At 46.6% G+C, this 23,357-nt stretch overlaps 1 long non-coding RNA gene across 1 annotated transcript in view; it reads left to right on the top strand.

Moving 5' to 3' along the window:
- LOC141084788 (uncharacterized) overlaps window positions 1-23,357 on the top strand; it is a 347,720-nt gene that overhangs the window by 230,681 nt on the left and 93,682 nt on the right. The window lies entirely within an intron of this gene.

Raw genomic sequence — 23,357 nt, 5'->3', positions numbered from 1 at the left:
ATGGCTTTGCGAGAGAAGAAGTGGCGACTGGGTAGGTCATAGCGTGGTACTGCATAGGCCATGAGTTCACGGAAAGCTGTGCTTTCCATCAACCGAAAGGGCATCATCTCAAACGAGATTAGTTTGGCAATGTGGGCGTTCAAACCCAGTGTACGCGGATGAGAGACTGAGTACTTTCTTGACCTACTCATAGCGTCTGGGAGGGTGAGCTGGACTTGAGAGCTGCATATGGTGGAAGTAGCGGTGGACAGGGCAGACTGAGAGAGGGTTGATGATGGTGATGGAGTTGTTGTTCTTTCTGATGGCCTAGAATCAGTCTTTCGTTGATATAACAGTGGGATTCCCTGACTGCTGTGGCCTTGCAACGACACCTCAACATTTGCTGCTGTGCTAACCGGTGGGCTTACAGTGGGGGAAACAATGTAGCGTTGCTGACTACCTTCGTTGTGATCAGTTGCACATGTGGCACTTGAGGTTTGGTGTTGTGTCCACGCTTGCAAGTGCATGCTGGTTAAATGTCTAAGCATGCAACTGGTATTCAAATTTTTCAGATTTTTCCCTCGGCTAAAGGTCTTTGCGCACTTCTTACAGATAACCTTGGCCTGATCATGAGGATTTTGTTCAAAAAAGTGCCACACTGCACTCTTCCTACTTTGGCAGGCATTTTGCGGCCTAGCACGCTGTGATCTTTTGACCCTCTGGACAAGCTGTCCAGCAACTCTTTTGATGTTTGGAACCTGTTTTTGGAGTGCTCCAGGCCTGCCAGATAACAGCTGTTGCGATGTCGATGTCTGCTGTGGATGCTCCTCATCTGAGCTATTGGAAGCAGCACCCTCTTCCCCCAATGGATGCCAATCTGGGTCAACAACTGGGTCATCCATCACCTCCTCTTCTATGTCATGTGCACCTTCCTCTGTGTCACCGTGTATGGTGGTATAGTGTGCGGGAAGGGGCACCTGAGTCTCATCAGGGTCAGAATCTGGCTCTGTACACTGCGAGGACAATGTAGTGCTCTGAGTGAATGTACCAGCAGAATCATCCATCAGCAGCTGTGCATCAGTGCACTCCATGTCAGATTCATCTTGGCCTGGGTAATTCACCATTTCACTTGATAATCCAGGCATGGTATGTGAAAACAGCTCCATGGAGTAATCGGTAGTATGGCCTGCGTCATCCTTAAATCTTGGTTGGGGTGAAGGACACAAGGAAAGGTATGGTTCATGAACATGAGCCTCCAATGACGACTCAGTGCTTTTACTTTTTACAACTGAAGAAGAGGAGGCGATAGAGCTGGAGGCTGAGTCAGCAATGTAAGACAAAACTTTTTCCTGATGCTCTGGCTTTAAAAGCGGTTTGCCAACTCCTAGAAAACTAAGCGTTCGAGGCCTTATGTAGCCAGACGATGACGCAGGCTCAACACCTCCTGCATTCGGTCCTATTTTGCTCTTGCCACTACCATCAGATCCACCACCAACACCATCATTACCAGCTGCCAACCCCCGCCCAATTCCACGGCCTCTTCCACCAGCCTTCCTCATTTTTGGTAGAAATGTAGACAAAATCCAACAAACTATATAGTAATGTAAAACAAGGTACAAGGTGTCTATAGGACAGGGGAGATTTTGAATTTCTGCAGACACTTGTGGACACTGGACACTTTTGGATTGTGTGAGGCCCAATGAATATCTGAGCGCTATGTGACAGGCTCGATGGCACAGCTGTGACCAAAGTGACTAGAGGATAAGGGAGATTTTGAATTTCTGCACACACTTGTGGACACTGGACACTTTTGGATTGTGTGAGGCCCAATGAATATCTGAGCGCTATGTCACAGGCTCGATGGCACAGCTGTGACCAAAGTGACTAGAGGATAAGTGAGATTTTGAATTTCAGCAGACACTTGTGGACACTGGACTCTTTTGGATTGTGTGAGGCCCAATGAATATCTGAGCGCTATGTGACAGGCTCGATGGCACAGCTGTGACCAAAGTGACTAGAGGATAAGGGAGATTTTGAATTTCTGCACACACTTGTGGACACTGGACACTTTTGGATTGTGTGAGGCTCAATGAATATCTGAGCGCTATGTGACAGGCTCGATGGCACAGCTGTGACCAAAGTGACTAGAGGATAAGGGAGATTTTGAATTTCTGCACACACTTGTGGACACTGGACACTTTTGGATTGTGTGAGGCTCAATGAATATCTGAGCGCTATGTGACAGGCTCGATGGCACAGCTGTGACCAAAGTGACTAGAGGATAAGGGAGATTTTGAATTTCAGCGGACACTTGTGGACACTCGACACTTTTGGATTGTGTGAGGCCCAATGAATATCTGAGCGCTATGTGACAGGCTCGATGGCACAGCTGTGACCAAAGTGACTAGAGGATAAGGGAGATTTTGAATTTCAGCAGACACTTGTGGACACTGGACACTTTTGGATTGTGTGAGGCCCAATGAATATCTGAGCGCTATATGACAGGCTCGATGGCACAGCTGTGACCAAAGTGACTAGAGGATAAGGGAGATTTTGAATTTCTGCACACACTTGTGGACACTGGACACTTTTGGATTGTGTGAGGCCCAATGAATATCTGAGCGCTATGTGACAGGCTCGATGGCACAGCTGTGACCAAAGTGACTAGAGGATAAGGGAGATTTTGAATTTCAGCAGACACTTGTGGACACTCGACACTTTTGGATTGTGTGAGGCCCAATGAATATCTGAGCGCTATGTGACAGGCTTGATGGCACAGCTGTGACCAAAGTGACTAGAGGATAAGTGAGATTTTGAATTTCAGCAGACACTTGTGGACACTGGACACTTTTGGATTGTGTGAGGCCCAATGAATATCTGAGCGCTATGTGACAGGCTCGATGGCACAGCTGTGACCAAAGTGACTAGAGGATAAGGGAGATTTTGAATTTCAGCAGACACTTGTGGACACTGGACACTTTTGGATTGTGTGAGGCCCAATGAATATCTGAGCGCTATGTGACAGGCTCGATGGCACAGCTGTGACCAAAGTGACTAGAGGATAAGGGAGATTTTGAATTTCAGCAGACACTTGTGGACACTCGACACTTTTGGATTGTGTGAGGCCCAATGAATATCTGAGCGCTATGTGACATCCTCGATGGCACAGCTGTGACCAAAGTGACTAGAGGATAAGGGAGATTTTGAATTTCAGCAGACACTTGTGGACACTGGACACTTTTGGATTGTGTGAGGCCCAATGAATATCTGAGCGCTATGTGACAGGCTCGATGGCACAGCTGTGACCAAAGTGACTAGAGGATAAGGGAGATTTTGAATTTCAGCAGACACTTGTGTACACTGGACACTTTTGGATTGTGTGAGGCCCAATGAATATCTGAGCGCTATGTGACAGGCTCGATGGCACAGCTGTGACCAAAGTGACTAGAGGATAAGGGAGATTTTGAATTTCTGCACACACTTGTGGACACTGGACACTTTTGGATTGTGTGAGGCCCAATGAATATCTGAGCGCTATGTGACAGGCTCGATGGCACAGCTGTGACCAAAGTGACTAGAGGATAAGGGAGATTTTGAATTTCAGCGGACACTTGTGGACACTCGACACTTTTGGATTGTGTGAGGCCCAATGAATATCTGAGCGCTATGTGACAGGCTCGATGGCACAGCTGTGACCAAAGTGACTAGAGGATAAGTGAGATTTTGAATTTCAGCAGACACTTGTGGACACTGGACACTTTTGGATTGTGTGAGGCCCAATGAATATCTGAGCGCTATGTGACAGGCTCGATGGCACAGCTGTGACCAAAGTGACTAGAGGATAAGGGAGATTTTGAATTTCAGCAGACACTTGTGGACACTCGACACTTTTGGATTGTGTGAGGCCCAATGAATATCTGAGCGCTATGTGACAGGCTCGATGGCACAGCTGTGACCAAAGTGACTAGAGGATAAGGGAGATTTTGAATTTCTGCACACACTTGTGGACACTGGACACTTTTGGATTGTGTGAGGCCCAATGAATATCTGAGCGCTATGTGACATCCTCGATGGCACAGCTGTGACCAAAGTGACTAGAGGATAAGGGAGATTTTGAATTTCAGCAGACACTTGTGGACACTGGACACTTTTGGATTGTGTGAGGCCCAATGAATATCTGAGCGCTATGTGACAGGCTCGATGGCACAGCTGTGACCAAAGTGACTAGAGGATAAGGGAGATTTTGAATTTCAGCAGACACTTGTGGACACTGGACACTTTTGGATTGTGTGAGGCCCAATGAATATCTGAGTGCTATGTGACAGGCTCGATGGCACAGCTGTGACCAAAGTGACTAGAGGATAAGGGAGATTTTGAATTTCTGCACACACTTGTGGACACTGGACACTTTTGGATTGTGTGAGGCCCAATGAATATCTGAGCGCTATGTGAAAGGCTCGATGGCACAGCTGTGACCAAAGTGACTAGAGGATAAGGGAGATTTTGAATTTCAGCAGACACTTGTGGACACTGGACACTTTTGGATTGTGTGAGGCCCAATGAATATCTGAGCGCTATGTGACAGGCTCGATGGCACAGCTGTGACCAAAGTGACTAGAGGATAAGGGAGATTTTGAATTTCAGCAGACACTTGTGGACACTGGACACTTTTGGATTGTGTGAGGCCCAATGAATATCTGAGTGCTATGTGACAGGCTCGATGGCACAGCTGTGACCAAAGTGACTAGAGGATAAGGGAGATTTTGAATTTCTGCACACACTTGTGGACACTGGACACTTTTGGATTGTGTGAGGCCCAATGAATATCTGAGCGCTATGTGAAAGGCTCGATGGCACAGCTGTGACCAAAGTGACTAGAGGATAAGGGAGATTTTGAATTTCAGCAGACACTTGTGGACACTGGACACTTTTGGATTGTGTGAGGCCCAATGAATATCTGAGCGCTATGTGACAGTCTCGATGGCACAGCTGTGACCAAAGTGACTAGAGGATAAGGGAAATTTTGAATTTCTGCACACACTTGTGGATACTGGACACTTTTGGATTGTGTGAGGCCCAATGAATATCTGAGCGCTATGTGACAGGCTCGATGGCACAGCTGTGACCAAAGTGACTAGAGGATAAGGGAGATTTTGAATTTCAGCAGACACTTGTGGACACTGGACACTTTTGGATTGTGTGAGGCCCAATGAATATCTGAGCGCTATGTGACAGGCTCGATGGCACAGCTGTGACCAAAGTGACTAGAGGATAAGGGAGATTTTGAATTTCTGCACACACTTGTGGACACTGGACACTTTTGGATTGTGTGAGGCCCAATGAATATCTGAGCGCTATGTGACAGGCTCGATGGCACAGCTGTGACCAAAGTGACTAGAGTATAAGTGAGATTTTGAATTTCAGCAGACACTTGTGGACACTGGACACTTTTGGATTGTGTGAGGCCCAATGAATATCTGAGCGCTACGTGACAGGCTCGATGGCACAACTGTGACCAAAGTAACTAGAGGATAAGTGAGATTTTGAATTTCTGCACACACTTGTGGACACTGGACACTTATGGATTGTGTGAGGCCCACTGATTATCACAGCGCTATGTCACAGGCAGAAATTGGCTAGTGTATCACAAACTACAAAGTGTATGTAGAATTGGGCAGAATAGGAATCTCCCTAGAGTGCAGGTCTGTAAGAACGGAACATGTCCTCGTTTTATTCTCATAGAGTGACACACTGATAGCTTCACTGTGGCTGTGATAACAACCGTTACACGGTACTGTGTGAGGAGCGTACACCGCTGTATTTTGTGAAAAAATGCACGCTCAGTACCTCAGCAGGACAAAAAAAAAATTGGGATTGCTTTTAAAAAAGCAGTTTGCGGAGCAGTGGGTAAACAGCAATGCAGGAATGTCAGGAAGCCTTAGAAGGCAGCCCAACAACCAACACCACTGATACACCACTATATAGCCTCCCCTTGCACTGCACACACAGTGACTGGTGTGTTGTACAGGCAAAATCGCTAGCAGCAGAAGCAGTTTTTTTTCTTCTCAGCAGGACAAAAGAAAAAAATTGGGATTGCTTTTAAAAAAGCAGTTTGCGGAGCAGTGGGTAAACAGCAATGCAGGAATGTCAGGAAGCCTTAGAAGGCAGCCCAACAACCAACACCACTGATACACCACTATATAGCCTCCCCTTGCACTGCACACACAGTGACTGGTGTGTTGTACAGGCAAAATCGCTAGCAGCAGAAGCAGTTTTTTTTTCTTCTTTCCTGCCTAACGCTCTCCCTACAGAATCAGCAGCAACCTCTCCCTATTCTAAGATCGGCAGAAGTAAGATGGCGGTCGGCGTGCACGCCCTTTTATACCCCCTGTGACGCCCAGCAAAGCAAGCCAATCACTTGCATGCCCTTCTGAAAGATGGTGGTGACCCGTGCCTATGTCATCACGTTGCCCACAGTGTCCGTGGACCCTGATTGGCTGAAAAAGAGCGCAAAACAAACTTTTGAAACGCGACTTTGGCGCGTAAGTCGCCGACCTCGTGGCCGACCTCATCCTAGGGTCGGGTTTCGTTTCATGAAACCTGACTTTGCCAAAAGTCGGCGACTTTTGAAATTTTTCGACCCGTTTCGCTCAACTCTACTCCTACGGAGTGTGATGTCATGTTTGGGAGCAATGAATGATCTCTCTAGCAGTTAAACCAACACACAACACAGTTCCCACTCCAGGCCAGCAGGGACACCTCTGAACCTGACTGCTGAGGAGCTGCTCTCTGTGGTCGGGAGGAGGTAAGCTAGGGCAGTCTGTAAAGGGAAGGGGAAGTGTGTGGATGTGAGAAGGGGAGCTGGAGGATGAGCAGAGTTAAGGCTCACTCCTAGCTGGAGCACATGGTCCGGATTCCGGTCTCCGAGTTGGTAGGGACACTGATGGTCCTGCAGCAGAAACCGGAGGAAGCAGCAGCTGTAAATGCTCTGTTCCCAACTAAGGCTCGGAGGCCCCAGCAGCGACGTGTGTGAGCCAGAAGGAAAAGTCTATGGCTGCCTGCCATATGAGAAAGTTCCAAAAGAGAGTCAACAGGGGGAGCTTCAGTGAACTCCGTACTGCGAGTACCTCAGATAAGCGCTAGAATGGAGACCACACTACCTATCTGCAGAGGGAGAATTCCAAATTTGCTTCCAGGCTGACCAACTCCTTCTCCATCTGTACTCTGGGACCTGGACGACACTTAACAAGTACAAGTAAAGGAACTGCATGACTGTGTCTCTCATCTTTCTCCTGCACCTGGCGCATGGCTCTGCTACATCCTGCACTGCACACCATCTACCAACTCTTTCATCTGCCCTGCGACTATGGCCCTACCTGTGCAGGGCTTCTACATCTTAGCTGCACCACAACATCTGTCCCAGAGAAGCGACACTGCAGCATGGGTCAATCTGATCAGAAACCACAGGTGGCGTCACGTATCATTCATCTATAAACGTTATTCACCCCTTTGCATGGACGCCCAGGGCCACAGAACGGGTCATCACCACCAACGTGACACATCCCACTGAGACACCGGCCCGGTACTGATTAACCCCACTGCCCTGGCTGGCCACCCACACTCCATGTCAGATTCATCTTGGACTGGGGAATTCACGATTTGACTTGATAACCCAGGCATGGTATGATAGAAAGAGCTACATGGACTAATGTGAAGTGTGGCCTGCTGCATCATTCACTTTTGGTGGGGGTGAAGGACACAAGGAAAGGGGTTCTTCCTGACCAGGAGCCAGCACTTGACGACTCAGTGCTTGCATTTTTTTGAAACTTCAGAAGAGGAGGGCATATTTGCTGGAGTCTGTTTCGGCATTGTAAGCCAAAACCATTTCCTGATGCTCCGGCTTTAAAAGCGGTTAACCTACTCCCAGAAAAGGTAGCCTTACAGGCGTTCCGGAGCCAGACCATGACGCAGGCTCAACACCTCCTGCCTTAGCTGCTATTGTGCTTTTGCCACTACCAGCAGATGCACCACCACCATCAGCACCAGCTGGCCCCCCCACGCCCACATCCGCGGCCTCTTCCACCAAACTTCAAAATGTTGCAGAAAATGAACCCAAAATAACATCAGATATATGGTACTGTATCAGAAGCGTACAGTTCTATACAGTCAAAGGTTGATTGTCAATCTTCCTATATATACCATCAGTCACACAGAGACGCTCACAGGCTCAGTATGGATTAGACAAGAATATAAAAAGTAGAAAAAGTGTACAGTATCATCAGATAGCAGGTATATATAGTATAGTTTAAACATTCTAAATCTCCGTAGATATTTCAGGAGGCAGACAAAGACGCTCTCAGGCTCAGTATGGATTACAACACAATATAAAAAGCCGTAAAATGGTAATGGATCTGAAGAGTACAGCTGTACACAGTGTAGGGGTCATTGTTGTCAATCTCAGTATTTATTTCCACAGTCAGAAAATAACTCTCACTTGGTCAGTTTGGATTAGACCAGAATCTAAAAAGCAGTAAATGGGTAATGTATCACAAGTGTAAAGCTGTATACACTAGTGTTGGGGTAATTTTTAAATGTACATCTAAATTGCAGGAGTAACCCACAGACTGTCACACGCTCAGGATGGATCACACCACAATATAACAAGAAGATCCGCAAGAAATAATCACACATGTCGGACAATGTTCCAGGTGTCAATGATACACTTAGAGTGGTGGGTGGAGGAGGACTTCCTGGCAGAAAGGGTACAGTATCACCAGATAACAGGTATATATAGCATAGTTTAAACATTAAAAATGTACGTGTATATATTCAGGAGTAGTGTTGAGCCACCCCGCTAGTGTTCCAGTTAGTTTTGGTTCGTCGAACACGAGGCAAGTTCGTTGAATGTTTGTCGAACGTTCGACGAACAACGTCAAACACCATTGAAAACAATGGCAGGCAAACACAAACACATACAAACACATAGAAAACAAAAAATACCTTAAAACGTGTCCCAAAGCAGACAAAATGCTCAGAATACAAAAATAACATATGGAAAACGGCAACTACATATAGAAAAGAGGTGGAGGAGTAAAAGGAGGAGGAGGAGACACAGATATAGGCATGTCATGCCCTTATGAAGTCAAGAAAGGCTGGAATAAAAATGTAAAATACCAAAAAACAGTAAAAATCTGAAATCAAAGATGATCATATACCGTCGGACTTCCCACCATAAATTAGGCCAACTGCTGATCGGGCGGCGTTATTCCCACGAACCTCCGAACAGCATCCATGAAGGCAAAGTGTTTGGTTTCCAGGGGCAGTATGGTTGCAAAGCTGAACCTTAAAGGAATGTCCAGAAGGGCACCACCAGGAGTGGCGCCTGCGGCTTAATTCGACTCCACCCGGGAAACCTCAACCATGCCAGCTACAGAAAAGATTGACAGATTGCAAGCTTTGTTGATTCTGTGGGTGGTAGTGGATGTCCAAATAGCGATTTGTCAGCTTAATTCCGTTAAGGAACGAGACTCCAGTATGCCCCCGCAGTACGCGTCAAGCTTACTAGAGGGACAATGAGTGGAACAGGCTGCCACGAGAAGTGGTGAGTTCTCCTTCAATGGAAGTCTTCAAACAGAGGCTGGACAGACATCTGACTGGGATGATTTAGCGAATCCTGCTTTGAGCAGGGGGTTGGACCTGATGGCCCAGGAGGTCCCTTCCAACTCTACGATTCTTTGATTCTATGACTCTGGCACGCAAGATCGATCATTAACAGGTCTGTCATGCCCTTACATGTCCGGCGCTGCATGCGCGCTACACTGAAAGTTCCAGCGTGTGTCGCTTACAGGTGCAGATAACCCGCTGAGCTCGCTGAACCCCGCTGAACCCCCGTCCAATTCTTCCCTGCGAAAGAGGATTTCCCAGTAAGTGCAGGTCAACCGGAATTCCGGAATTAGGCCTAACCGGCATTCCAGAAAAAATGAAAAAATTAAGTGTCCAAACCACAGGTGCTGTAGCTTGCTTAACAGCTGGGCTCCTATGCTGAGTAGCACGCAGTTCTTGCATAAACAGGCGGTATAGCTTGGTTCACTGGTGGGCTCCTCTGCTGAGTAGCAGACAGTGCTACAAGGCCCAAAAGGAATTTCAGGACAAGATGCGGTAAAAAATAATTAGAAACACACACGATGTAGCTCCTTGACAGGTGTACTCCACCGCTTGCTACCACACACCGCTACTATGCCATGAAACAGTCTATTAACATTGAAAACCATTATTAATGTGAAAATGAAGTTACGCTTTTGGTGAACGAACCGTTCTCGAACGGAACCTCGAACAGCCGAATTTTAAGCAAAGTGTTCGAGTTCGACGAACGGCTCGAACACCGCCCAAAACAGCTCGAATTTGAACTTGGCGAACAGGTCGAATCGAACACCGCTCATCTCTAATCAGGAGGCAGACTCAGACATTCTCAGGCCCAGTATGGATTCGATAAGATTGTAGAAAGTTGAGAAAGGGTACAGTATCACCGGATAACAGGTATATATAGCATAGTTTAAACATTAAAAACCTATGTCTATATATCAGGAGGCAGACTCAGACGGTGTCAGTCCCAGTATGGATTTGACGTGATTGTAGAAAGTTGAGAAAAGGTACAGTATCACTGGATAGCAGGTATATATAGCATAGTTTAAACATTAAAAATCTGCGTGTATATTTCCGGAGTCCGATAAAGACACTCACAGCCTCAGTATGGATTAGACAAGAATCTAAAAAGTAGAAAAAGGGTTATGTATTCAAAGCGTACACCAGTATACACTGTTGGGGTATTTTTCAATCTTCATATATATTTCAGTCTCAGTAAGACAGTCCAGACTCTCTGCAAGAGGAAACGAGATGGATACAAGTACAGATGGAAAGTCGACTGATTGCAGAAATTTTGGAATTACTAATCACATTAAAAACTCCCGGGAGAATTCTCAGAGGCAATGCTGACCCTCAATTACTTTGTCTGTGGAGACAGCAAAAACATTTCTTGTGAAGAAAGGTTTGCTGTATCGCATTACCGTGGAACCAATCATGGTTACCCATCTCCATCAAATTGTGATCACCAGGACAGATGTAGACATTGTCCTCACTGCCTATCTTGATCTGTCAGGTAACTTTGGAGTGCAAAAGACAGAAGCCACAGGCTGTAGGCGATTCTATTGGATTGGAATGTCACATGTCTGTGAGTCGGAAAACTGTGAAAGCTGATGATAAACCACCACTGCATCTCATTGTGAGTCGGCGTCCATAACAAATGGAAGCCATTGATCATCTGAAGATAGAGCCCAGCAGGACAGGTCATGGCTACGTCTTAACCATCATCTATCATTTCACCAAATTTGTATTGGCAGTCCCAATGAAGTATTTAACAGGCCAGACTACATAGTGGTGGAGCAGGGAGAGGTAAGTATTGCAAGTGCTGGTGCCCTGAGCAAGCAGGGGGGCCCACTCATGGGCGGCGGTACTGACACAGGGCCCCTCATAGTACGCCGGTGTGTCTGACGGCGGCTGTGCACCCCCACCATCAGAGACACTTGATTCTACTATGAGGGACCTTGTGCCAGTGCCGTTGCCAAAGAGTGTGCCCAACCACCTGTCCAGGGCAACGGCACTCGCACGAGTGCGTGCGCCAGGTGCTGACCCCGGCCCTATGGGGGGAGGCAGGCCAGTTAGGGAGGTGGAAAAAATGGCATACGTTGATGATGGACATTCAGCAGCTGCAAATAGAGTAACTGGAGAAGTCCGCAGAAGAGGAGGACAAAAGCAAGCCATTTTTCTGGCAACCTACATGTCAGCAGAGGAAGGTGGGACAGAATCCTTTGAAACCCATGCATGGTTCATTTTAATGAAGGTTAGATCATCAACATTTTGGGTCGACAGACGGGTGCTTTTTTCTGTCAGGATTGATCCAGCAGCACTGAAGACTCGTTCAGATAACACACTAGCAGCAGGGCAAGCGAGCTCCTTTAAGGCATATTGTGCCAATTCAGGCCAGGTGTCAAGTTTACTGGCCCAATAGTCAAAGGGGAAAGACCGGTGAGGGAGAACATCGATATGGGAGGAAAAGTAGTTTGTTACCATAGTTGAAACTGCTGTCTCCTGTCACTTTCGATCGATGCAGTATTACCAGTCATGTGAGCGGTACTTGAATAATCAGTCCACAACATGGTCATGAAACCCCTGTGTCCAACGCCACTTTGGCTGTGTGCACTATGAACACCTCTTCCATGTTGCCCCCTATGGCTCGTTGGAAAAACATCACTGCCGCTGTGTGCTAGGAATGCCTCAAACAAACGGTTTACCAGAGTTGCTTGTTTGTTAGCCAATATTAGCTCTAGGTTCTCCTGTGGCATGATATTTTGGAATTTGCCTTTATAGCGTGGATCCAGGATGCTGGCCAAACAGTAGTCATCATCGTTCATCATTTTGGCAATGCGGGGGTCCCTTTTTAGGATCTGCAAGGCATAATCAGACTTGTGGGCCAATGTTCCAGGTGTCAATGATGCACTGCGAGTGCTGGGTGGAGGAACACTTTCTGGCAAATCCACATCCCTCCAGTCATGCACAAACCCTGTACCTGACCTTGCCACGCCAACATTTTTTCTTGCCCCCTGAGAAACATCCTCCTCCCCAAAATAATCATCCCCATCATCCTCCTCCTCCTCCTCTTCCTCTTCTTCCTCCACCTCGTCCACAAGACTTCCCTGAGCAGACAATGGCTGAATGGCTGACTGTCATCAAGGCTTCCCTCCTCCTCTTCCTCCTCGGCTGCAGACTCCTGCTCCTTAATGTGCTTCATAGTTTACATGAGCAGACGCATAAGTGGGATGCTCATGCTTATGATGGCGTCGTCTGTGCTTACCAGCCGTGTGCATTCCTCAAAACACTGAAGGACTTTACAGAGGTCTTTCAGCTTCGACCACTGCACACCAGACAACTCCATGTCTGCCTGCAAACTGCCTGCCCGTGTATCCTCCCACAAATGAATTACAGCCTGCCTCTGTTCACACAGCCTCTGAACCATGTGCAGGGTGGAGTTCCACCTTGTTGCATCATCGATAATTAGGCGGTGCTTGGGAAGGTGGAGCAATCGCTGCAGCTTCTGCATACGACTGGAGTGTACGGGCGACCGGTGGATGTGCGAACACAGTCTTCGCACATTATGGAGCAAGGGTGTTAGCTCCGGATAATTATTGAGGAAGCACTGCACCACCAGGTTCAAGGTGTGAGCCAGGCAAGGTATGTGTCTGAGTTTTGAAAGAGCTATGGCTGCCACAAAATTCCTGCCATTATCACTAACTACCTTGCCTGCCTCAAGATGTAGACTGCCCAGCTATGACTCAGTTTGTCGCTGCAAGTAGTCAGCCAGTACCTGCGCGGTGTGTCTGTTGTCGCCCAAACACATCATCTTCAACACAGCCTACTGACGCTTACCACTAGCTGTTCGATAGTGGGACACCTCGTGTGCAACACTGGCAGCTGCGGATGGAGTGCTCGTGAGATTGCGATCTGTGGACGAGCTTTCGCTTCTGGAGGAGGAGGAGGAGGGTCGAACACCTACAGCCAACTGTTTCCTATACCGTGGGATAGGCAGCACTGTCCCACCGCCGCTGTCCCCTGTGGACCCTGCATCTACCACATTTACCCAGTGCGCAGGGGTGGACACATAACGGCCCTGGCTATGCCTACTGGACCATGCATCAGTTGTGAGGTGCACCTTTCCACTCAATGATTGCTTGAGTGCATGGACAATGCGGTCTTTCACATGCAGGTGGAGGGCTGGGATGGCTTTTCGCGAAATGAAGTGCCGACTGGGTAGGTCATAGCATGGTACTGCGTAGGCCATGAGCTCACGGAAAGCTTTGCTTTCAACCAACCGGTAGGGCACCATCTCTAACAAGATTAGTTTGGCAATGTGGGCGTTCAAAGCCATTGGATGCGGATGAGAGGATGAGTACTTTCTTGTCCTACTCAGAGTCTCTGGTAGGGTGAGCTGGACTTGAGAGCTGCATTTGGTGGAACTAGCGGTGGACATGGCGGACTGAGAGAGGGTTGGTGATGGTGATGGTGTTGGTGGTGTTGCTGATGGCCTAGATTCAGTCTTTCATAGCAATAACATTGTGATTCCATGACTGCTTTGCCCTTGTGACGACATCTCGACATTTGCTGGTGGTGGTGTGCTAACCGGTGGGCTTACAGTGGGGGAAGCGATGTAGCATTGCTGACTACCTTCATTTGGAGCAGGTGCACATATGGTACGTGAGGTTTGGTAGTACGTCCACGCTTGCAAGTGCATGGTGGTTAAATGTCTAAGCATGCAACTGGTATTCAAATTTCTCAGATTTTTCCCTCGGCTTAAGGTCTTTGCGCACTTCTTACAGATATCTTTTGCCTGATCATTAGGATTTTGATCAAAAACGTGCCTCACTGCACTCTTCCTACTATGGAAGACATTTTGAGACCTTGCACGCTGTGCTAATTTGACCGTCTGGCCAAGCTGTCCTTCAACGCTTTTGGTTTTTGTAACACGTTTTTGGACTGCTACGGTACTGCCAGATAACAGCTGTGCGATGTCATTGCCTGCTGCGGATCCTCCTCCTCCTCTTCTGAGCTATTGGCAGCGGCACCCTCTTCCCCCAATGGATGCCAATCTTGGTCAACAACTGGGTCATCCATCACCTTCTCTTTAATTTCATGTGCACCTTCCTCTGTGTCACCGTGTAAGGTGGTATAGTATGTGGGAAGGGGCACCTGAGTTTCATCAGGGTCTGATTCTGCCTCAGTACACTGCGAGGACAATGTAGTGCTCTGAGTGAATGTACCAGCAGAAAAATCTAGCAGTGGCTGTGCATCAGTGCACTCCATGTCAGATTCATCTTGGACTGGGGAATTCACGATTTGACTTGCTAACCCAGGCATGGTATGTGAAAAGAGCTCCATGGAGTAATCGGTAGTGTGGCCTGCCACATCCTTCACTTTTGGTAGAGGTGAAGGACACAAGGAAAGCTGTTGTTCCTGACCAGGAACCTCCAATGACGACTCAGTGCTTTTATTTTTTGAAACTTCAGAAGAGGAGGCGAGAGAGCTGGAGGCTGTGTCAGCAATGTAAGCCAAAACTTGTTCCTGAAGCTCCGGCTTTAAAAGTGGTTTACCTACTCCCAGAAAAGAGAGCCTTCGAGGCCTTGTGGATCCAGACGATGACGCAGGCTCAACACCTCCTGCCTTAGGTGCTATTGTGCTTTTGCCACTACCAACAGATGCAACACCACCACCACGACCATCAGGACCAGCTGGCAACCCCCGCCCACTTCCATGGAGTCTTCCACCATACTTCTTCATTTTTGTGAAAAAGTACCCAAAATACCACCAGCTATATGGTACTGTAAAACAAGGTAGAAGGTGTATCTACTATTGGTGAGAATTTGAATCTCACTATAGATTTGAGGACACAGAACTATTGTCTCAGTCCCAGTAGAGATTACACCTCAATGTAACAGGCTGAAATTGGAATGTGTATGACAAGGTGGAGGGTGTCTATAGGATTGGTGAGATTTTGAATCTCACTATAGATTTGAGGTCGCAGAGCTATTGTCTCAGGCCCAGGAGATTACACCTCAATGTAACAGGCTGAAATTGGATGGTGTATGACAAGGTAGAGGGTGTCTATAGGATTGGTGAGAATTTGAATCTCACTATAGATTTGAGGATGCTGAACTATTGTCTCAGGCCCAGTAGAGATTACACCTCAATGTAACAGGCTGAAATTGGATGGTGTATGACAAGGTGGAGGGTGTCTATAGGATTTGTGAGAATTTGAATCTCACTATAGATTTGAGGATGCTGAACTATTGTCTCAGGCCCAGTAGAGATTACACCTCAATGTAACAGGCTGAAATTGGATGGTGTATGACAAGGTGGAGGGTGTCTATAGGATTGGTGAGAATTTGAATCTCACTAGAGATTTGAGGATGCTGAACTATTGTCTCAGGCCCAGTAGAGATTACACCTCAATGTAACAGGCTGAAATTGGATGGTGTATGACAAGGTGGAGGGTGTCTATAGGATTGGTGAGATTTTGAATCTCACTATAGACTTGAGGACGCTGAATTATTGTCTCAGGCCCAGTAGAGATTACACCTCAATGTAACAGGCTGAAATTGGATGGTCTATGACAAGGTGGAGGGTGTCTATAGGATTGGTGAGATTTTGAATCTCACTTTAGATTTGAGGATGCAGAACTATTGTCTCAGGCCCAGGAGAGATTATACCTCAATGTAACAGGCTCAAATTGGATGGTGTATGACAAGGTGGAGGGTGTCTATAGGATTGGTGAGAATTTGAATCTCACTATAGATTTGAGGATGCTGAACTATTGTCTCATGCCCAGTGGAGATTACACATCAATGTAACAGGCTGAAATTGGATGGTGTATGACAAGGTGGAGGGTGTCTATAGGATTGGTGAGAATTTGGATCTCACTAGAGATTTGAGGACGCTGACAATGATGCTCTCAGTCCAAGTATGGACGCAGGCAGCCTAATAAGCATGACTGCTGCACAGTGCACACACAAAAGGGTGGAAAAATGAACGCTTGGAAACTGTGCAGAAAAGAGGAAGAAAAGTGTTTTTGCTTTTAAAAAGCAGTTTGCACAGCAGTGTGCAAACAGCAATGCAGCTATCAGGGAGCCGTATAAGGCAGCCTATTAACCAACAGAGCTGATGCACAAAAATATAGCCTTCCCTGTCACTGCACACAAAGTGTTGTGGTGTAAGTGGAAATCGCTAACAGCAGAAGCAGTTTTTTGGTTCTTCTTTCCTGTCTAACGCTCTCCCTTATTCTGAATCAGCAGCAGCAACCTCTCCCTAATGCTAATATCGGCAGAAGTAAGATGGAGGTCGGCGTTCACGCCCTTTTATAGCCCCTGTGATGCCACACAAAGCCAGCCAATCACTTACATGCCCTTCTCAAAGATGGTGGTGACCGATGCCTATGTTATCGCGTTGCCCACAGTGTGCGTCCTCCATCATTGGCTGAAAAAGAGCGCTGGAAGCAGCTTTTGAAACGCGACTTTGGCGCTCTCGTCGCCGACCTCGTGGCTGACCTCACGCTATGGTCGGGTTTCGCTTCATGAAACCCGACTTCAGCGAAAGTCGCCGACTTTTGAATATGACCGACCTGTTTCGCTCAACTCTACCTGCCATGGAAATGAAAAAAGAACAGGGACACAAAACCACAAGGAAACATTAAGGCTATGTGCACACGGAGTTTTTTGGCTCTGCGGATTTTGAAGTCTATTACAAAGCACACAGGGACATACTGCATCAGCGCGGATAAATAAAGTTACGCGATAAGAACTCGACTTCTTATGGCCAGCTTGTTAACATGTAAATAGGAAGGATACATTGTTTTTTTCATATTTTTTGTATTTGCACAGATCAAGCAGGGAAGTAACTTTGATCTTGTGATGTTCAGAGAAGTGAAGATATGATGATTTTTATGTAACAATCTCAGAGATAGCCGGACAGCGTAGCCCACCATGGAGATAGATTTACATAAGCAGAAAGGTGAAAAGCAGGTGACTCATTTCCATAGGCCAGTTATATGAATCGGATTGTGTTGTGGAGATGATGGCACCCCGGGCTCCATCTTTTTCTATTTATACATAATGCACAACGGAGACGTGAGCCAAAAATTTGAGCGCTTATATGGAAAGAGACGAGTGAATTGATCCGCTTTAAGGCAAAACAACAATTTCTTACATAACAAAGACGGTGCCATATTTATGGGAATAGTGTTTGTCTCGCTTCAAAGGGGAAGTGGAAATTAGAAGTGTGAATTTCTGCAACGTCTACATAAACTCATATTAAGTAGTTTGTTTTTATATATTTATTACCTTTAATCCCTTTCAGCCATAGATAAAAGTTGCCTAGAAAAGACTTGGTCGGCTGGTGGGCATAACATTTTGCACATTTTTAATAGACTCAATAGGCCTAAAAACAGGAAGCTGCAGGTGGGAGATGAACATGAATGTAAGAAAGCAGTACGTAAGGTAGCAAAGTCATAGAAATTATCTTGCAATAACTTCCATGAAGTGCACAGTACCAAGTGGGGTCCATATATTACAGCCAAACTGTTAACTGTCCCAGTTCCAGTGTCAAGTTCGTTATAATAATAATAGTTTTATTTCTATAGCGCCAACATATTCCACAGTACTTTACATTTTAGAGCGGACTTGTACAGAGAATAGATATTACAGCATAGCAATAGACATATAGATCAAAACAGATACCAAGAGGAATGAGGGCCCTGCTCGCAAGCTTACAATCTATGAAGAAAAAGGGGAGACACGAAAGATGGATGGTAACAATTGCTCTCATTGTTGGGACCAGCCATAGTGTAAGAATTGGGTGTTCATGTAATGCTGCATAAACCGGTTATCAGTCTAAGTATGTATCAGATTAAATCAAAAACAAGATCCAACAAATAATTTTGAAGTGCCAAAATACAATACTACAACCCGTCTGTCCCACTGATAGTGTGAATTATCCAGAAACAGAAATAGCACTATACAAATTCATAATAAAACATATATTTTATTGAAAACACATTAAAACAAAAAACTGATGAAACCTCTGTGATAAGACACATAAACGGCTTATAAGTACAAATTATAACATGAAGAAAGAGAGATCCACTAGTGCATTATGATAATAATAATAATAAATATGCTCAATTATTAATATACCATGGGATAAACAACCGAACTATTCATTATAGGCATATAGCTTGAATATTTTCATAGCAAAAAGGCCAAATAAATTAAGCTCCCATAAGAACTAACTGGAATTAAACACCTGCTCACTCTCTATCTCCATTATAATAACGACCGCAGGTTATTTTCTCTTATTGCTCAATGATAGAAAATATCTATGCTACATTCACAGAATTTTAACACTGCTTAAAAAGCATATGTAAACCATAAATAGCATAACCCGCAATCAAATAAAGTCTCAAATTAATAGCTTACATAGGTGTAATAAGCGGCGTGTCCTAATACCCCGACGCGTGTTTCGTCCTCTTTCTCAGGCTGGTAACTAAAACAACAAGACAAGGGGAAGGGAACAACAATTACAATGGTGAGCCCTGCGATAGGGAAAGGGGACGTGGAGACCTCCTGCACTCCCCTGAGTCAGTGTCCCTAATGCTCCTAACGTTCCCTATGCCGGTTCCGCACCGGGCGCCGATCAGGAACCTGTTGCCCTAGCACACCCTACACCTATCCCTTGCTAGGGAGCTGGGTGGCACAGACACTTGCCCCACCGCTGTACTAATACACACTAAGGAAAAACACAAACGGGGAAACACAACTTAGCTTTACTCTGTTGCACTTGCTCCTGGCAACAGAGTCCACCACCAGAATGCAGCTCTCCTCCTGAATCGCTGCCACCAAGCTCTGTCAGAGCTTCAAGGAAATCCCCTATGACTCCTTCCACACCGGGGCTAAGACAGTGCTGCAAGGAACGCTCTCCAGCTCCTTCCTCCACCAAGGATGGTTGAAATGAACACTATCACCAACACTGATTGCAACACCTGTGACTCTTTTATAGCAGAGCCAACAATCACACCTGCTTTATATCACCTGCACTAAACTAAAGAAACCAGAGTGCAATGATGCTCACCACCACTGGGGGCAAACTTAGAACAACCAATACCACAGTGCAATAATCCTAATGGCCACTGGGGGCAAAAACCAAACTTAAGCACAGCTTAAGAAAATAAAAATGTTACCTGTGCTTTTTATCAGTCCTGATCCAGCATGGATCATGACAGTACCCTCCCCTTTATGAGGGGCCTCTGGACCCTCAAGACCGCTCCCCATCAGGGAACCACCTACAGCAGGGGCGCCCAGACCCAGAGTTCACCCCAGCAACTACGTGCATGTCAGGTTGATGAGAAACGAGCACGCTGGTATTGGCAATGTATGTTCTGGAGGCAACACACATCTCCGAAGCGCTGACCGGGGGAATGAGTTGTGTATGTGTATGTTTGGTATGAGCGGGTAACACTCCACAACACACTTCCACTGGATGTTTTTTGGTGGCCACCCATACATGCTCGTTCACACACAGGTCTGGACCTGAACGTTTATTGCCACTCGTTCGTTTGTCACCACTTGGAAAACTCTTTCTGGGATTGACAACAGAGGCGTCCCCCTGTGTCACCACACTCACACCCCCGCACCTCACCATGGGGTACCGCACCCTCCAACCCCTTCCACCACAAGAAAAAAAACACAACAAGCTAAGTCACAGAAAACCAGAGAGGTTGGTAGCTATGCAGATTGCAGATCCCTGATCTTACAACACAACTAGCAGTAGCCGTGGAGTGTGCCTACGATGTTCCTAGATGCCTCGCCACGGCCGGAGGACTAAATAAGCCTAAAGCAAGAAAAGGGAAAACTGACTGCCCTCGAGCAGACCCCTAAGGAATAGATAGCCCCCACACATGTATTGACGGTGAAACAAGATGAAGGCACAAACACAGGCTGGAAAATAGGCTGAGCAAATGATGGGGCCCAAACAAACTAGACAGGAAAGGAAAGGAAAGACACTGTCTGAAACCTGCAAAAAACCCTACAAAAATCATGTCCAACACTGCTGATAGCAAAATTAACCCTGAAGTCACTAGACTTCTCCCACTATATCAGCACTCTGAAATATTCTGAGACAGAGCAAAAAGAGACCGAACTAGTAAGGGACAAAAAGCCAATTGGCAAAATACTGATAAATAAGAGTGGAAATTCAGCACAGCCCCCCGCAGGGGCTGGCTGACCACACCAAAAAAAATGAATAGACCAACAAAATCAAGTGTGAACATTAGCAGAAAAACTTAGCTTTAGATGACTGGAACAGAGCTGAAAACCAAGAGCTGACAAGCCAGAAGGAATCACCAGCAACTGAATAGGGCGTCGGCTGTCTTAAATCCAATCTGAGACTCCTGAGATCCAATCGTCATCCTCATTCTCAGGTGGCAGATTTCCACTGATCAAATCAGCCTCTCTACCTCCTGTTACCACCAGAGGGAGTCAGGAAGGAGAACTCACAACACTCTGTTTCTGGACAGCTGCACGCAGGTGGTGGACTCTGTTTGCTCCAAGGCTGCACTATGGTGTTGGATCCGGTGGGAGGAAAAGATGCACGCAGGTGGTGGGCTCTGTTGCTGGGAGTGTAAGAAACAGAGCAAAGCTAAGTGGTGTTTCCCTGTTTGTCTCTTTTCCTTATGTGTGTTTTAGTGCAGTGGTGGGATTAGTTTCCACACCGTCCACTTTACTAGGAGGGTTTAGGTGCAGGGCGAGTCAGGGTTTTTAGGTTCCTGATCGTCGCCTGTTGCGGAACCAGCCTAGGGATCGTTAGGAGTGTAGAGACACTGACTCAGGGGAGTGCAGAAGGTCTCCAATTCCCCGTTCCCTATTGCAGGGCCACCATTGTTATTGTTACCCAGGTTTTCCCTTTTATTGTTTAAATTCGCCTTACTGGAGGCAGGGTTTCCAGTGATATGTGTATTTCCAAAATTCGCCTGATGGAGGCGGCATATCCAGCTGCACGTTTTATTATTTAAATTCGCCCAACTGGAGACGGTGTATCCAGGGTCAAGCGAGTCATCTAAATCCGCCCTGCTGCAGGCGCTGTGTCCAGCCACACATGACTGTGACTTCCCTAAGGTGTCTATCCACCCGGATGGCAAGGGACATGGCGGCCTCCAGCTACCTGGGGGCGGCGTACTGCACCAGAGTATCCTTCAGCTTTGGCGACAAACCTTGCACAAATTGACTCCTAAGTGCAGGGTCATTCCACTGAGTATTAGTGGCCCATCTCCTAAACTCTGAGCAGTACTCCTCAGCGACCCGGGCTCCCTTTTTACACCTACATATTCGGGATTCCACCAGGGCGACGCCATCAGGATCCCTGTTATGAATCAGTCACCGAGGAGGAAAAACAAAAACAAGCTAAGCCACAGAAAACCAGAGAGGTTGGTAACTAAGCGGATTGCAGACCCCTGATCCTATCCACACAACTAGCAGTAGCCGTGGAGCGCACCTACGATGATCCTAGACGCCTCGTCACATCCAGAGAACTAAATAAGCCTAAAGCAATAAAAGGGGAAATCTAAACTGCCCCAGAGCAGACCCCAAAGCAATAGACAGCCCCCAAACATGTATTGTCGGTGAAACAAGATGAAAACACAAACACAGATAGAAAAATAGGCTGAGCAAACGATGAGGCCCACACTAACTAGAAAGGACAGGAAAAGAAAGATGCTGTCTGCAATCACCACAAAACCTTGACAAAAAATGTCCAACACTTTCTGATAACAAAAACCCTGAAGTCGATAGACTTCAATTCCCTATATCAGCACTCTGGAATATTCTGAAGACAGAGCAAAGAGAGACCAATCTGATCAGGGACAAAAAGAAAACTGGCATAAACAGAGACATAAGAATGGAAATTCAGCACAGCCCCAGCAGGGGCTGGCTGACCACAAAAACTGAGTAAACCAGACCAAATCTCATGTGAAAAAATAGCAGAGCACACTTAGCTTGAGAAGGCAGGAACAGAACTGGAAACCAGAACCTCAGGGCAGGAAAAATCACCAGCACAAAATTAGGGAGTCGGCTGTCTTAAATCCAGTCAGAGACTCCTGATGTCCACTCACAGTCCTCCTCCTCAGGTGGCAGGTCTCTGCCATTTAGATCAGCTTCATTACCTACTGTCACCACTAGAGGGAGCCCGGATGGAGAACTCATGACTCCTCTGGCAACACAGCCAGCTTCACCACCCTCACCTGAAGCCAGAGGTAAACCAGAAAATGAGTTCACAACAGTACCCCCTCTTGAGGAGGGGTCACCGAACCCTCATCCACGCCACCAGGCTGATCAGGATGGGCCCGGTGAAAAGCACGAACCAATCTATTGGCATGAATGTCAGAGGCAGAGACCCAAGAATTGTCCTCCTGGCCATAACCCTTCCACTTGACAAAATACTGGTGTCTCCGTCTAGCCAGACGAGAGTCCAGTATTTTCTATACCTCATATTCCACATTACCTTCAACACAGGGTCAGGAGGTGCCGCAATAGGAACCACTGGCTCCACAAACCTCTTCAACAGAGACTTATGAAACACGTTATGGATCTTAAACGTAACTGGAAGAGCCAATCGAAAAGAAACCAGGTTAAGAATCTCCAAAATCCTATAAAGGTCCAATAAATCTTGACTTGAACTTTGGAGACGCAATCTTCATAGAGATATTTTTTGACGACAACCAAACCATATCA

Source organism: Dendrobates tinctorius, unplaced genomic scaffold (genome assembly GCF_039654945.1).
Source record: "Dendrobates tinctorius isolate UK_male_01 unplaced genomic scaffold, ASM3965494v1 ptg000006l, whole genome shotgun sequence".
In the NCBI taxonomy this organism is placed as follows: Eukaryota; Metazoa; Chordata; class Amphibia; order Anura; family Dendrobatidae; genus Dendrobates; species Dendrobates tinctorius.
The sequence above is the reverse complement of the archived record's forward strand: the minus strand, read 5'-3'. Positions and strand labels throughout refer to the sequence as shown.